Source organism: Haemaphysalis longicornis, unplaced genomic scaffold (assembly GCF_048455015.1).
Source record: "Haemaphysalis longicornis isolate Haplotype H1 unplaced genomic scaffold, Haemaphysalis longicornis Haplotype H1 scaffold_5, whole genome shotgun sequence".
NCBI lineage: Eukaryota > Metazoa > Arthropoda > Arachnida > Ixodida > Ixodidae > Haemaphysalis > Haemaphysalis longicornis.
In genome coordinates, this window is record NW_027526385.1 from 5,608,609 (window position 1) to 5,622,579 (window position 13,971).

Genomic DNA, 13,971 nt, shown 5'->3' on the forward strand with positions numbered 1-13,971 from the left:
TCCGACACGAATTTGTCTGGAGCTGTCTCCAAACCACAGATTCCCGGGAGGGATACAGGCTCAGGTCAGCCGACAGTGGTTGGGGATATCCGTGTAGGACACTACTCTGTTCCTGCCCGACAGTGAGATGAAGCCACCGTCCAGATTGACGTGCGCTAGGTTGGTGAAGCCGCAAGCGGCGTTGTGTGCGGATTCACTCCTGGCCATGCCAAAGAGGGCAGCGGTCCAGATTAGATGTAACTTGCCGGTTCATTTTTCGGGGTCGAAGCCAAAAGTTAGAGGTACGGACACCTCTTCGGAGATCTGCCCTCGGGAGAAATTTAGGATTGCAGACTTGGAGGTTTTAATTAACAGCGATGCTGTTGAGCAAATCATTTCTGTATGGTGTCCGCAGCTTTTAAAATACTACGAAAATGCACACCATTCATGCTCGCGTGCCTTGATACGTGTGCATAGTTTGTCGCGGATAGTGGATAGGCCACAGATAGTTGGCATGGCTGAGGAAAGGAAGAGGCCGGTGTGCTTCGACAGGCTCGGCGTGCAAAGCATCTGCTAGAGACGATAAGTCATGCTTACAGGGCGGCACAAGAAAACGTCGACCAAAACGACGAGCTCACTCTGGCGTTGCTCAACGTAAGGTAATGAAATGCCATCCCGCCGACGTTAACCACGGCACCACAACGACAATAAAACTCAACTTTGTGTCGGTCAATGATCAAGTCTTGCACGTGAGCGCAAGCTTCCCTGAATTTTTTTACTGTTCTGATTTTTGTGAAGGCAACCATTGCCAGTGCAATGGCTGCTGCTTCATACACCACTGGGGTATGAAGCGGGCCAGAGGCAATGGAGTTTCCCTGGTTATTGACTACAGCAAGTAATATTATGTCGAGACGAAAATAGTTGGCTGCGTCCCTGTAAACCACGTCCTCACATTTAGCTTAGCGTTTGCGCAGAGCTTGCGCCCTGGCCTGTCGTCGCTCGTCGTTGTAATTGGGGTGCGTTTCAAGAGATGAGGGGGAATGAGGATGCAATCTCAGCGTTGTTGGAATAGCTACTTGTAAAGTCGTGCTGCAAGGAAGGTTAATGTCCAATGTGCTTAAAATGCGACTCCTTGTTTGGCTGTTAGCTAAAGCTCATGCTGCCTTAACCTTTGTAGAAAGTGTACGTCTGAAACTGATCATGGTATGCAGAAAGAGAGTTTTCCTCCATGTTCAAGAACCTTTCCCATGCATGGAATGAGAGATAATGGCTGGAGAATTTCAATCGTAAGCTTTTTTTCAGGTTTAGGGATTAAAATATTTTTGGCTCTTTTCCACTGTTTCGGAATGTGGCCTCTATCCCAACACATTGCGCTTATGAGTGAGGGCTTCCAAAAAGTCATAACCTAGATTACAAGCATTTGTTCCTGATGTCGTTTTGCCTAAAAGCACATTTTGTTTTGTGCAAAGGGCCGTAATGGCAGCCGCGTACCTTGCCCGAAGTAATGTTGAGGAGGGCATCATTCCGGCTCGAGTAGGGGGGCAGTACCTTGGCAGCACAGCTTGCAATATGAAGATCCTGAATAACCTTCAGTAGTTCTTTGTCCGTGCTACCAAACTGATAGGGAATGACACTTATGGCGAATTCCATTGGGAGAGCAGGAGCACTCAAAAGCACTCTGAAAGTGCTCTCTCCTGAGCAGGCGTGTTTCAGTGGTCGAACAGAAGTAGGAGCACTGTCATCCAGTGGTAGTGCGAGACCACTTTCGGTGCTCTGAGAGCAGTTGGGAGTAGTTCGATCTGCTCCCGCTTGAAAAGTCGGAGTGAGCGCAGTACGATACGAAGGAAGTCACATGACCTTTAACGTCATATCCTCCCCTTTTTGTGTGTGTGTGTGTGTGTGTGTGTGTTTTTTGCTCCCTTGTATCGGGGAGCGCGGCGGTATCCATCGTGCATTTGCAACTTTGTGGAATGGGCAGCGAGCCCTACGAGCATGCGAATGCTTCGCACCGCCACACGTGCTTTGCCCGGCTTTGCTCACACATGCTTTTCCGCAGAGATTGCTGGGATGCCTAAAGGCTGGAATACGTGGAACGAACTTTCACGACAAAGTTCGCGCGGCGGGAAATCTCTGAGCTACCGTACTTATCCAATTCTAACGCGCCCCCGATTCTAACGCGCACCCGATTTTCCTGACAAAAAAACCGAAAAACTTGCACCTCCGTTTGTAACGCGCACGGAACTTTATAACCCAGACAAACGAATGCAGGAGAAATGGGCGATTTATTCCCCAAAGTAATCTTGCTCATCTCACTCCTCGTCGCTTTCCGCTGACCAGAACATCTCGTCCTCGGTGCCGCCAAGAGCCTTCGCGATGCCACACTTCTGAACGAACATTCAACCATGGTCGATGGGATCGTGGCCCACGCCTCGCACGCCCATCCCGCGAGCTTCTCCAGAGCCGCACGCTTCAGCCGACCGCTCGTTTTGAACGCGTGAAAGCCGCTGCTGCCATTGCTGTTATCAAGCGCGCAAGTGGAACAATTTGACGATTTGTGTGAACGCCGATAGAAAAGTCTAGGCGCATATGCTTCCTGCATCCGAAAAATTGTTGCTAAAAGCTTTAGCGCCATCTTGACATGGTGATGGCGATGGGTGGGACAAAATTTCCGCTGTTTCGGTTTCGAATCCGATTCTAACGCGCATGTGATTTTTCGGCCTATTTTTCCGGAAAAAGGGTGCGCGTTAGAATCTGGTAATTACGGTACATGGAGCGACGACATGGCACGCGCCGCCGCGCCGCCGCTGGGCTGCTCTAAATTAAAGCCCCTCCGCCGTGGCCCTGCCCATAGGAGGAGCTTTACTCTCACTGAACTCCATGTCCAGAATCAACGGTGCTGTTCAGTAAACAGACCCAGTGAAGGAGCTTCCCACTTTGGTTGTACATCATTTAACGATTCTGCAGGGGCGGGGGTGTTTCTTCTACTGAAATATTCGTTCTCAGTTCTCAAAAACGCTAAAGGCTGAAGAGAGAGAGAGAGAGAAAAAAAAAACGAACGGCACCGGGGAGATTCGCACGAGCGACTACAAGAACAAGTAGCCGGCAGTTTAACCTCTACTTCACCCCGAGAGATGGTGCATATGAGCAAAATAGCCTCTGTTACTGGTTTTTGTCGTATTTGAGACGCCCTCGTAGTGATACCGCCTGTTCCTCACTCGCCAATCTTGCAGACAGGCCTCATATTGCTGCTACTGCAAGTAATGTAGCCGGATCGCCCTTATTTAACCTGATAAATGCTATCATGTATGCCCATCTCGGCGACACAAGCCACGACAGCCGGTCGGGACCGTGTTTTCCCCTCGTCGTTTTTTCCTCTCTCACCTGCTCTCCGGGTGCGTGCCGCATTCATGGCAGGTGCAGTGGCCCTGCCCCCAAGTGTTCTCTCACCTACTCCTCTCTGCATGACGCCACTGCTCCTGTTTTCTCAATGAAATTCCCCATTAGGTTGCATCGATGTATGGCTTGGCTCTTACCAAGATCGATTAAGCATCAAACGACGTTTCATGTCTTGGGTAGTTGCTTCTCACGCTGCAATCGCAAGCTGCATGCCAATTTTGTCGCAATAACTGAGTATTCTTTAATGTGTTGGTCAAGCCAATCCAGGCGACAAAATACGTTGCAACTGACTTTGTTCTTGCGGAGCTGCTGTTGCAAACAACTCTTGGCCTCCCACATGTGGGGAAGCTGCAAGTCAACCTGGCATTGGTTCCCTGCTTCAAATGTATAATTAGTTACCTGCTCAGCATCTCGGCCCGGTTGATCCGCCTTTGCCTTGATGTTAGTTATTTCTCAGATATGTGGACCAATCACCGAGTGTGAGGAATCCCGCTGCACCACTCAGAGCCCTTGAAATGCATCTCAGTAAATGAGGATAAGCGGGCCTACCAGACCTTCGTTTGATGTTGCCGGGTGGTCGCTGCCGAGATTCTCTTATGTGTTGCGTAAAGTGGTCTTCTTTTACGTGTGTTCTGTAAAAGTGAGGCAAGGCTGCTCACACTGCTGCTCATCACTGCTCACACTACTTCCGGTGCAAGTGGGATGCGTATGGTCAGTGGTAAGGGTGAGGCCTTCTTGTTGGGCATCAAGCCAAAGGTTTTCGCTTTTTAATGGTGTCATGCTTGCAATCCCCACTTAGTGTGATGTGCATTAAAATCACCGACAATGAGTAATGTGTCGAAATGGAAAATTTCGAGTTTTCTAAAAAAGCTTGGTCAATTTGGAGGTGTTGCGAGAAGGGCTCCATACGTTTAGGAGAAACGTGCTGGTCAGCCATGTTTTGCATTTAGTAATTAATTCGATGCAACAATACTCGCATCCCGGCCGGCAAATTTCACTTCTTTTCACAGATGCAGAAGTTTTGACGCCTCCGAACGCTCCAAGTTCTACACCGTGTTTGCCATTTGAAAAGACTTTCCACACTGATGAGTTCTACGCTTGTTTGTTGATTAGTACACGCATACCCTGAAGTCACTGACCAAAGAACTGAAGCGCATCAAAAATTCCTTGCCGGCCTGACCCCTGACCCGACAGGCACAGTCAGCCCTCTGCGGCAGCATCGGCTCACCATTGTTTGCATTGCTGGATGTAAACAAATCTTTCCTTTGCAGCTACGTCAGCTGACTCCTTAGCCATGATTGGCTATCCGGTTTTGCATTGCCGAGGCGCAACGAGGGGATTCAGTCCTAGAGCGATCTTGTCCTCCCTCGCAAAGCGAGAAAAAGCGATGCCTGGCTCATCACTTGCGACGTCACACAATGTGCCAAGTCGCCAGTGGGAATGTGCCTTTAGACGATTGGTGAGCACTTTGGAACTGTCCGCTGACGGAGGCCAGACGCACGTGCAGTCGATTTTATGGGGCCCATTCCCCTTCACGCAGCATCCTCAAAGAACCGGTGATGCAAATGTTGAGACCGGTGATTTCAGCACCAATCTTATCCTCAAATTGCACTAACATGGCTTTGAATGTCGCACGAGGGTTTCCATAATCTGTTCTCCAAAATTTTGAAGCACACCTTCCGTAACGTACTAATCATCCGACCCCGAAGCAAGGGGGGTTTGCCAAGGCCAATTTTCTTGTCCCAGTGTTTTAACTGAGTAGAGCCAGATGGAGAATTGTCCATTGCATCTGCGGACCCAATTTCTGAGGACCCCAAGGTCGGTAACCTGCTGTGGCTGGAGTCAACGATGGCCTGAGATGCTGGTCTGACGTTTTGGAAGAGGCGGGGTTGACAGTGGTGTCGACTCCCTTAAGTTCAGTTAGGGCTGCTTTTAGAACTTTTTTTTTCCTACGATAATGGACTCAAGCATGTGATGGATTTTGTTAATTTCTGAGCATGAATCGGAATGTCTGCCGTGAGTGTATTGACTCTGGGGGACCATGTGTCTCTGAGTGTGTTTGCCGTGGGAGACCGTAGCTGCCCAGCTCACCTTGTTGTTTAGGTTGATTCTGTTGGCATGGATATGGCCGCCTGTCCTCGATGGTTTTGGCCCTCAGTGCTCGACAGCTGACGACGCAACGTCCAGCGCACACAATCCCAGCTCCGGGTGGAGTTGTCCTTGGTCGCCGGTCCGCAGCTCGCATTCCCTTGGCTTTGCTGCAACCAAGGAAAGGAGCCCAAATGGTCACTCTCCCCAGATGAGATCCTAAAGAATTTTTTACTGCTCCTTTCTATTGTCCTCGTCCTTCACGAATAGTCACAATCTGCGCATAGAGTGTAAATCCCGAAGTGCTAGGACTTGATTTTAATGAAGCCTGTCGCGTGCTTAAGCTCCCAATCAGAGGTCAAGAAAAAAACGTTCAATGCATTACTGACCGCTAATCGCTAAAACGCTTCAACAAGGCCGAAGCCACATGTAGCCAAAGCAACAAGCACGAAATGAACATCGTACTGTTAAAACTAGGCCGTACAGCCAGTGTCTTCTTGGCAGGAGGCACTTATTCATGCGGCAGCATGTAATGCCTTTCAGCTGCTGCTTGCATCAATCTAGAGTTTTGCTCCCGTGAGTACACCCCATTGTTTTTCTCAACAGCTGCGTAGTTTAATTTGACCCAATGCAAGTGCAGTTACTAATACGCCTGCAGTGCACTGGCCTTGAATGCAGGATCACACATGCTTGGTGCATTGCTACCATGGTATGCTGCACGTATCAACTCGACTCAACAGTGTGTCACCTGACAACCTCCAAATGCACACCTGAAACACCTCCTTTAGTTCTTTCCAGGGTGCTCATTCTTCACAGTCCATCAACTGTTGGTACAGGCAGAAATACTTTTAGGGGTTGGGGGTGTATGGAGGTATGGGAAAATGGAAGGAGCCTTGCCAAAATGAATGCTAGCACTTGCTTATGTGCAGCATAGTAAAATGTTTGGGGGAGGGGATTCAAAACCCCTTCGCGCTGTACCTGGAGAATCCTATCGGCCATCTGGGAGGCCATCACTGATGTGTTGCTGGGGCATTCTTGGCTCGTTTCTCTCTCACAAAGGTGAGCACATGGCGGAGTTATTTGTGCACTTGACAGCACCTGAGGATTCACAAGGATTGTCAGCTGCTGATAATGGCTGAGCTGTTGGGTTGACCTTTTTTCTGTGCAGCTTAGCAAAGGGGTCAGCCTCGCGTAGGATGTTTACTAGCACTGATGAGAGGCTGAAAGTTGGGACGTAAAGAGTAGTCAGGCAGTGGATGTTCACACGTATTTAAAGAATTGGCCATCATATGGCTTATGTGAAGACTATGACATGCTTTTCATCACTATCAGAAGTGGGGTGGGTCCAGCCCCTTTAAGGAACCGTGGCACACCATCTTGCATTCGGGACAGACGCAAACACCCACACATCAAAACGTTCGACAAGTACTCCTGTAATGATGCCAGCATTTACGGAGGTGAAGGATAAAAAAATCTAAAATGAAGTTTGCCTTGGAGGTGCAGTGTCCCTTTGTCACTGCACATTTTTATACGTTTCAACACGAAAATGCATAATCAACATCAAAAAAAGTTGTACAACTGAAACTGAAAAGCAACACAGGCTGCATAAACTTTACCTTCTTAAGAGAAGCAAAAATAGGCCAGAAACATGCATACGCTATGCCAAGTTTTTTCTGCAGCCTTGTGTGCCTAGTGGTGGCTGGATGGCTTTTTGTTGACTTCGCCGGACTGGGGGAGTGGCTGTTGAGAGCCAGTGGTTGATCTCATGCTTCAGACCTGCAAGAGTGAGTAGTAACATGTGAACTTAAACATGCTGCGATGCAGTCTTACAACAGTCAGTTCACCAGTGACCACATAAAGTTGAAAACGGCTTGTGCTTGCTTTGTAGAAGGTTTGTACGAACACTTTGACTATGAGGTTTAACACACTGACACTGACTATGAGGTTTAACACACTGACACTACACAGGCGATGAGGCACACCGTAGTGAGGGACTAAGGTTAATTTTGACCACTTGGGGATGTTTTAACGTGTGCCAAAATCTCGAACATGGGCATTTCTGCTTTTCACCTCCATTAGAAAAGCGCCAACTGTGGCCAGTTGCCGCTTTTCAAATATGAAGTCTGGACTAGAAGGTATGCAGGCAACGTTTAACAAATATACATATGTGCAGACGCAAGGATGGTGAAAACAGAGCCTGCAAGCATATGAATAGTCTGCTTGCCGGTTGGGAAGGTTGGTGGCTTAAAAAAAGAATGGTGCATAAAATAACCTGCTACATACCATTTGTGCCCAAGGCATTGCTTAAAAATCAACTCGCCATTCCATGTAATAAATGCAGCTCTGTAGTAAAAGCACAGAGGGGGAGGGAGGAATAACCGGGTGTTTTAAGGTGCACAGTAAAAATAGCGCAGTTAAAAGGAACGAGCCAAAGATGGAACTAGCGTTACTCTGCTTTGTTCACTAATTAAAACGCCCAATTTTTTTTCATTCCTCAAATTAAGGTACTTCCTGTCTCGTCGGCTGACGAGCAACAATGAAAGCGACCACACCGACCGGTTGCTGGAACTCAAGAGCCTTTATTAAGCGAAGAGAAATAAACCCCCCCGGTCCACGATGACACGGCGGCGCAGGCGTGGAACACGATAGCTCACGCGTCACACATCCGGCGGGTTTGATCCCACCAAACCGGAACACCATGGTGTGAGACGGTCCACCTGTTGGATGACTCCCTGGGATTCGAGCTTGGTGAGCTCCTCTCGAACTGGTTTGTGAAGCGGAATCGGTACTCTTCTCGGCACGCTGAGTGAGAACGGTTTGGCGCCTGGTTGGAGACGTATCACGTCTTCGTCTTGCAGCTCGCCCAAGCCATCGAAGAGACTGTCCTTCAAAGTGACGGTAGAATCCGTTACACTGTCCACGAACTGTATAACTCCGAGAGCCTGTATCGCAGGGAATCCAAGAAGCGGCGGGTCTTGCGAAGGCACAACATACACTGTTTGCACTGTAGACCTGCCTTTCCAGCTCAGTTTCGCTTGGAATGTTCCGAGAACGCTGAGGGAGTAATTTCCTGGGCCCGTAAGCTCACCTTCTGGCTTTTGCAGCTGTTTCGATATGCCTGGAAACGAGCCCGGTACCACTGTCACCTCCGCACCCGAGTCAACCTTGAAGTTAGCGTAGTCCGTTGACGGCCACTTTTACGAACTTGGCTCTGGTGATGGCTGCTACGGAGTGCAGTGTGAGAGCTCCCATGTTCTTCTTGCTTTTCTTTTCGCAGACTGCTTCGAAGTGTCCAATCCGATTACACCCTTTGCACTTGGCTTGCCTAGCTGGGCAATCTGCTCGAGGATGCGTTGGTCGACCGCAGTATCTGCAGCTCGTGGTAGCGTCGCTTGTGTTGGACTTGGTAACACGCTTGCCGGAGCTCCCTTGAGAATCCGAGCCATGTCGCGGCTTTTGGAAGCGCTTTTGAACTTTGGCATCGGCCACAACATGAGCAGGATTCGGCTCTTTTTGGAACACTGCTGCACGGGCTTTCACGGCATCTTCGTTGATGCGAGCCTGTAGTCTTGCTTCTTCAAGGGTAAGCTTTTGTGTTCGGCACAGTTTGTCCACAAGGTTAGAGTCCCGGAGACCCACGACGAACCTGTCTCGAACGAGTCGTTCTTCCACTTCCGCTGAGGCGTAGTTGCACTTTTTGACAAGTGTACGCAGCGCAGTGTAGAACTCGTCTACGGTCTCGCCTTCGCCCTGATTTCGACGGTGGAAGCGGACACTTTCGTAGACCTCGTTGACCGGGTGGCTGAAGTGATCGGTGAACTTCTTCTAGCGAGCTCCAGTCTTCGCTGGACAATGCTAGAGTGTCGAGAACGCGGCGGGCGTCTTGAGAGCCCATGTCGTAAAGAAGCGTTCTGACCTGTACTTCTCCCGGCGCTTGGTAGAGCCCAGATGCATAGCAATAGTCGTCGAACTGGTAGACCCATTCTTTCCAAGAGCTTGGGTTCCCAAAATCGAATTTCGGTGGCGGTTGAAGCCCAGTGCCGCTGAACTGGATAGAAGGATCTCCATCCGCCATAGCGTGTTTTGCATGCTACGCACCTTGCTATTAATAATTGATCGATGTGTCGCTAACTTTATCCCACTTCTGACACCATGTCTCGTCGGCTGACGAGCGACGATGAAAGCGACCACACCGACCGGTTGCTGGAACTTTAAGCGAAGAGAAATAAACCCCCCCGGTCCCCGATGGCGCGGCGGCGCAGGCGTGGAACACGATAGCTCACGCGTCACACATCCGTCGGGTCCGGTAACACGAACCGCCGCCCGAGCGAGCGTGAGAAACGCACCTTCAGCGCGCCGTGAAATGCGCGTCCACTACACTTCCGAAATCTGGGTCCTAGTAATTTTTCTGCGTCAAGACTTGCGCATTGAATCTACACGGCACCAGCGGAACGGGTTGGTCACTGCAACAGCAGATTTTATCTGGAATTGGACTCTGAAGAAAATCGCAGTGATGTCAGTGATTGTCAGTGTCAGTGATTGCCGCGATTTAAATAAAAAACAAGAGCGCGCCTGTTTTTTATCCCTCGTACGAACAACCGACAAGGCATCCAGCGTGCGACCGCGACTGGTGACTGCGAAGCTGATGGTGACGCATTGCTGCCTGCCCAAGTTTTCATTCCAATTTATTTGAAAACATGTTGGCACACGGGGGCGTGCACGAGTAGGTAGAGCGGTAAAAACGTTAGAGCCCACGTATGCGTGCGACTGCGTCGCGATAAGTCACGCGTATGCTCGCGGAAAAGCGATCGCCCGAAGGCATATGCAGAAAATGTTGCCGTACGGAAGTCAAACTCGAGGGATTTGTTCAAAGGGCGCTTTGCGATCCGTCAGCGCTCGGGTTACAGCACGGCTCGGGAAGCGGCCTCGCATTCGCTACCATCGCTAAATCGGCGTACGCGTGCAACAGCTCTCCAAAGAAATTATTCGCTTTTTGTAATCAACCATGTATTAGAGATTAGAGGGAACTTACCAGACAAAGTCGTGGATACGGTGCAGGTGCACTTGCGTCGGCATCCACGGCGGCAGCCAACTGCAGTGTCGGACTTTTGCGCGCCGTTCCGGCCGTTCGCTGCCGCGGTTTCATCCTCCGGTGATGCGAAGTTATCGAGCGCCACCACATAATGTGGATGCGATTAATAATATATCTCTTGACGCCACTACCGATAATTGGGTTGAAACGCGGCAGACGACAAACGGGACACCGGTGTTTTTTTTTTTTTTCTCGAGATGTGGGCGCACAGCGCATGCGCTAGCACAGTGGCCACAGACATGGCGGCTTTCAGTGTGGCCAAGCGAAGAAAATCGCCCGCTAAACTTTTGAATGAATACCGTCTATAAACACCAAAAGCCGCTGGACTGTCTGAGCATGCGTGTTCTATTGTGCTTGATAAGTATATTGGGTTTTCACTATACTGCTTAAAAATAACGAAAGCTCAAATGGTGCATTTTGTATTTCAAATACACCACAATGAACTACAACCTCCGAATTTTTTAACGGAGGGCGTGTACCCAAAAGCGTCCTGAGGTTCCCTCTCTAAATGGTTACAGCTACATAAGTTTTGTATGCCATGTTTATTATAAAAAGAATAGTGCAATGTTAAATCCTCACATACTAACTAAAGAGAAATTTACGTTGTACCAGGTTTTGTGTTTCAATATAGGTGAAAAAGCATAGCGACAACTAAATTGGATGCGCAGTAACCTGCTCTGCGAGCGTGCCCATAGAACATGGAATAAGGGTTCCTTAGACAGGTACTGCGATGTATATGAATACGAAGTAATATTTCACTTCTTTTGAAACTACTTTGCCAATTTAATAATATAGGTAACTGAGTAACACCCTTCGATTTTTAATTATGAGATGATCAAATCACCCCCTGGGTAGGCTGGATGACGCCATATCAAAAGGCTGCAGGTGTTTTTGAGAATTGCATGCACAGAAGACGTGAAGGATCCAAACCAATGTAATAGTGGCTGTATTTAGTGCTGGTGAAATTTGGGCCAGGAGATGGTGTCGATGGGTATTTTCAATCTGGCAACGTTGATTCCTCACGTCCACACTATGTCCACACCATCTATGACTGCGGCTGGTCAAATGGAAGCTTTGGCCTTATACAAAGACCAAACCACTCGTCAATTTGGTCTTCAAGCGCAAGCGAGTGGGACTTCTGCCATGTATCGTTAGCCCCGAACACTGAGATACTTTAAGGTGGGAGGAGCAGACTGGGGTTGCAGGTGTATTAAGTGAGGGACACCAATCCTCAAGAGTTTTGGAAATACTCCCGTGTGCAACTGCATGCAACGGCGCCACAAGAGGTGCACAAGGCGGCGGAGACCCAACAGGTACGCTCGCGAGAGGGTTCGCAAGCCGAAAACGTGCATGCAAGAGGAATCCATCTATGACTATTTACGGGAAAACCCCGTATCGCCACTAACGAGCGTTGTAAGAACGCCAAAGTGGCTGGCAGACCCGCACTTCGGATTTGTACGCCTGGAGGACAAGCATCTGCAGCGGGCTGTTCAAGTGTTCAATGACGAGATGTGCTCGTATACCAGCCGCTCGTTGACGCTCCGCACGGGGACTTGCACAGCTTTTATGACGGTGGAGGACTCCTTTGCTGCCATGCTCGAACTGCTCGACTGCCTTGAGATTGTGTCCCCGCCCAGTGCCGGAAAAAAAACGTTTTTTTTTTCTTCGATGCAGTGCTTTCGTTTTTCAGAGGGACTGTGCACAACTTTAACAGCTTCTCCAACTTTCCGCTACAAGACACTGTGGGCCGCCACATTCTGGTCTGGAACGAGCCAAACTGTGAGTCTTCTGTCTTTGACACTGTCAAGAAGATTTTTGGAGGTGACATGGTCTCTGTGGCTGTCAAGTACTCGCCAGATGAAATGATTACTCGCACGCCCATCATTGTCCTGTCCAACAAAGAAGCCTTCAACCACTGCATGTTCCGGTACAAGTGGAAGGCCTGCCCGATGCTCGAGCGCTATGACAAGAAGGTGCATCCCATGGGCCTAGTCTGCCTCTTTGACAAGTGTGTCACGGACGAAGACTATGTAACTGCTCGCCAGAAATAAAAAAAACCTTACATCCCGAGTACTTGGTCAGTGCTGTGCATTTTCGTCTACAACAGCGGCTGCAAAATAAAATTTGGTTAAGTTAAATAGAGGCATTAGAAATTCGGAGTCTCTCTAATAAAGGAGCCAACTCATGAATAGTAATGCAGGTTATCTCTCATAGGAGTAATGAACAGTGTCGAGCCACACGAGTCGTTGCCACATGGCATGCCTGCACGCACATGTTAAAACTCTATGGCGTGGGTAATGAATGACTGCCAAAGAACTTTGTTATGAGCCAAAGAGACCATGGAGTCCATCAATGAGTTACAGGCTGAATCCATGATCCAAGATTGCCTCTGGAGCGTGGAGGGACTGACCACATTATGTGGCTTGATAGCCTCACGACAGAATGTGACCAATGGGCACACGCAATTGAACGACTCAAACAAGCACTGCTGGGTGGCAGTGAGGCAACACCCGAAGCTGGGCGACATCAGGGACTGGCTTCACCATTCAAGCGCCTGCGTAGTACTTGAGCAGCCAATGTTACAGCACCTGTGAGCTGGACAGATACCTGCTTGTGCTGTCAAGACACTGTCAGTGAGCCTGTTCCGCGTTACATGCGTGTCTGAAAACCAATTTCCCTCACTCACTGGTTAGTGTTGGGGTTGTCATGGGGAAGAGTGACATTCAGCACCAGGATGATACCACCACCAAAACACTGCTCATCCATGAAAGAATTACACCCCACCGACACTTTCAGCATCAAGAGGGGACACTGAGGATAGCTTGCTTTAGAGGCCGACCAGAACACTGGTCTATTTGGGGGCTGCACTTGCATCACAGGACATAGCTTGCAGGGTATACCATTGTTTTGGGGGTGGCAATTATGTGCCGACGTTACTTCAATGAGATTCGGAACAACGGGAGGTGTAAGTTGTGTGAGCAGCAACTAGCTGGCCCGAACGGTATCACCGCACCAATGGGGCAGGGAGACATCTCGTGTTCTTGGTATCGAACTATTTGTTCATTGTTCAGATTTAATCCGACTTGATGAGATTGTTTCACCTCACCTCCCTGCTAAGCTCGCAGCCTGCCTCCCCAGTCGGCAGGGATGCAGCAAGTTGGAAACTCCACCTGTAGTCCATGCTCACTCTTGGGGTAAACTATCAGCACTTGTTTCTGTTGTTGGTACCATAATTCAGATGATCATTCCCATCACAAGTTTGGCATCCATCATCATCTTTTTAATGGTGTCCTTGCGAGATCAAAGATTTCTGCTCCATACGTTGGCACGTAAGTATGCATTGTTGGCATTTTTTTTTACAGGCAACCAACTGTGAATTACTTGCGAGTGCTCCCTGAATGCATAGTGCATATTCC

The 13,971-nt window shown here is 49.2% G+C and overlaps 1 pseudogene; it reads left to right on the forward strand.

The window, feature by feature from the left end:
- Nucleotides 1-5,529: 5,529 nt before the first annotated feature.
- On the forward strand, nt 5,530-13,953 carry LOC144137838 (uncharacterized; annotated as a pseudogene).
- The last annotated feature ends 18 nt before the right edge of the window (nt 13,954-13,971 follow it).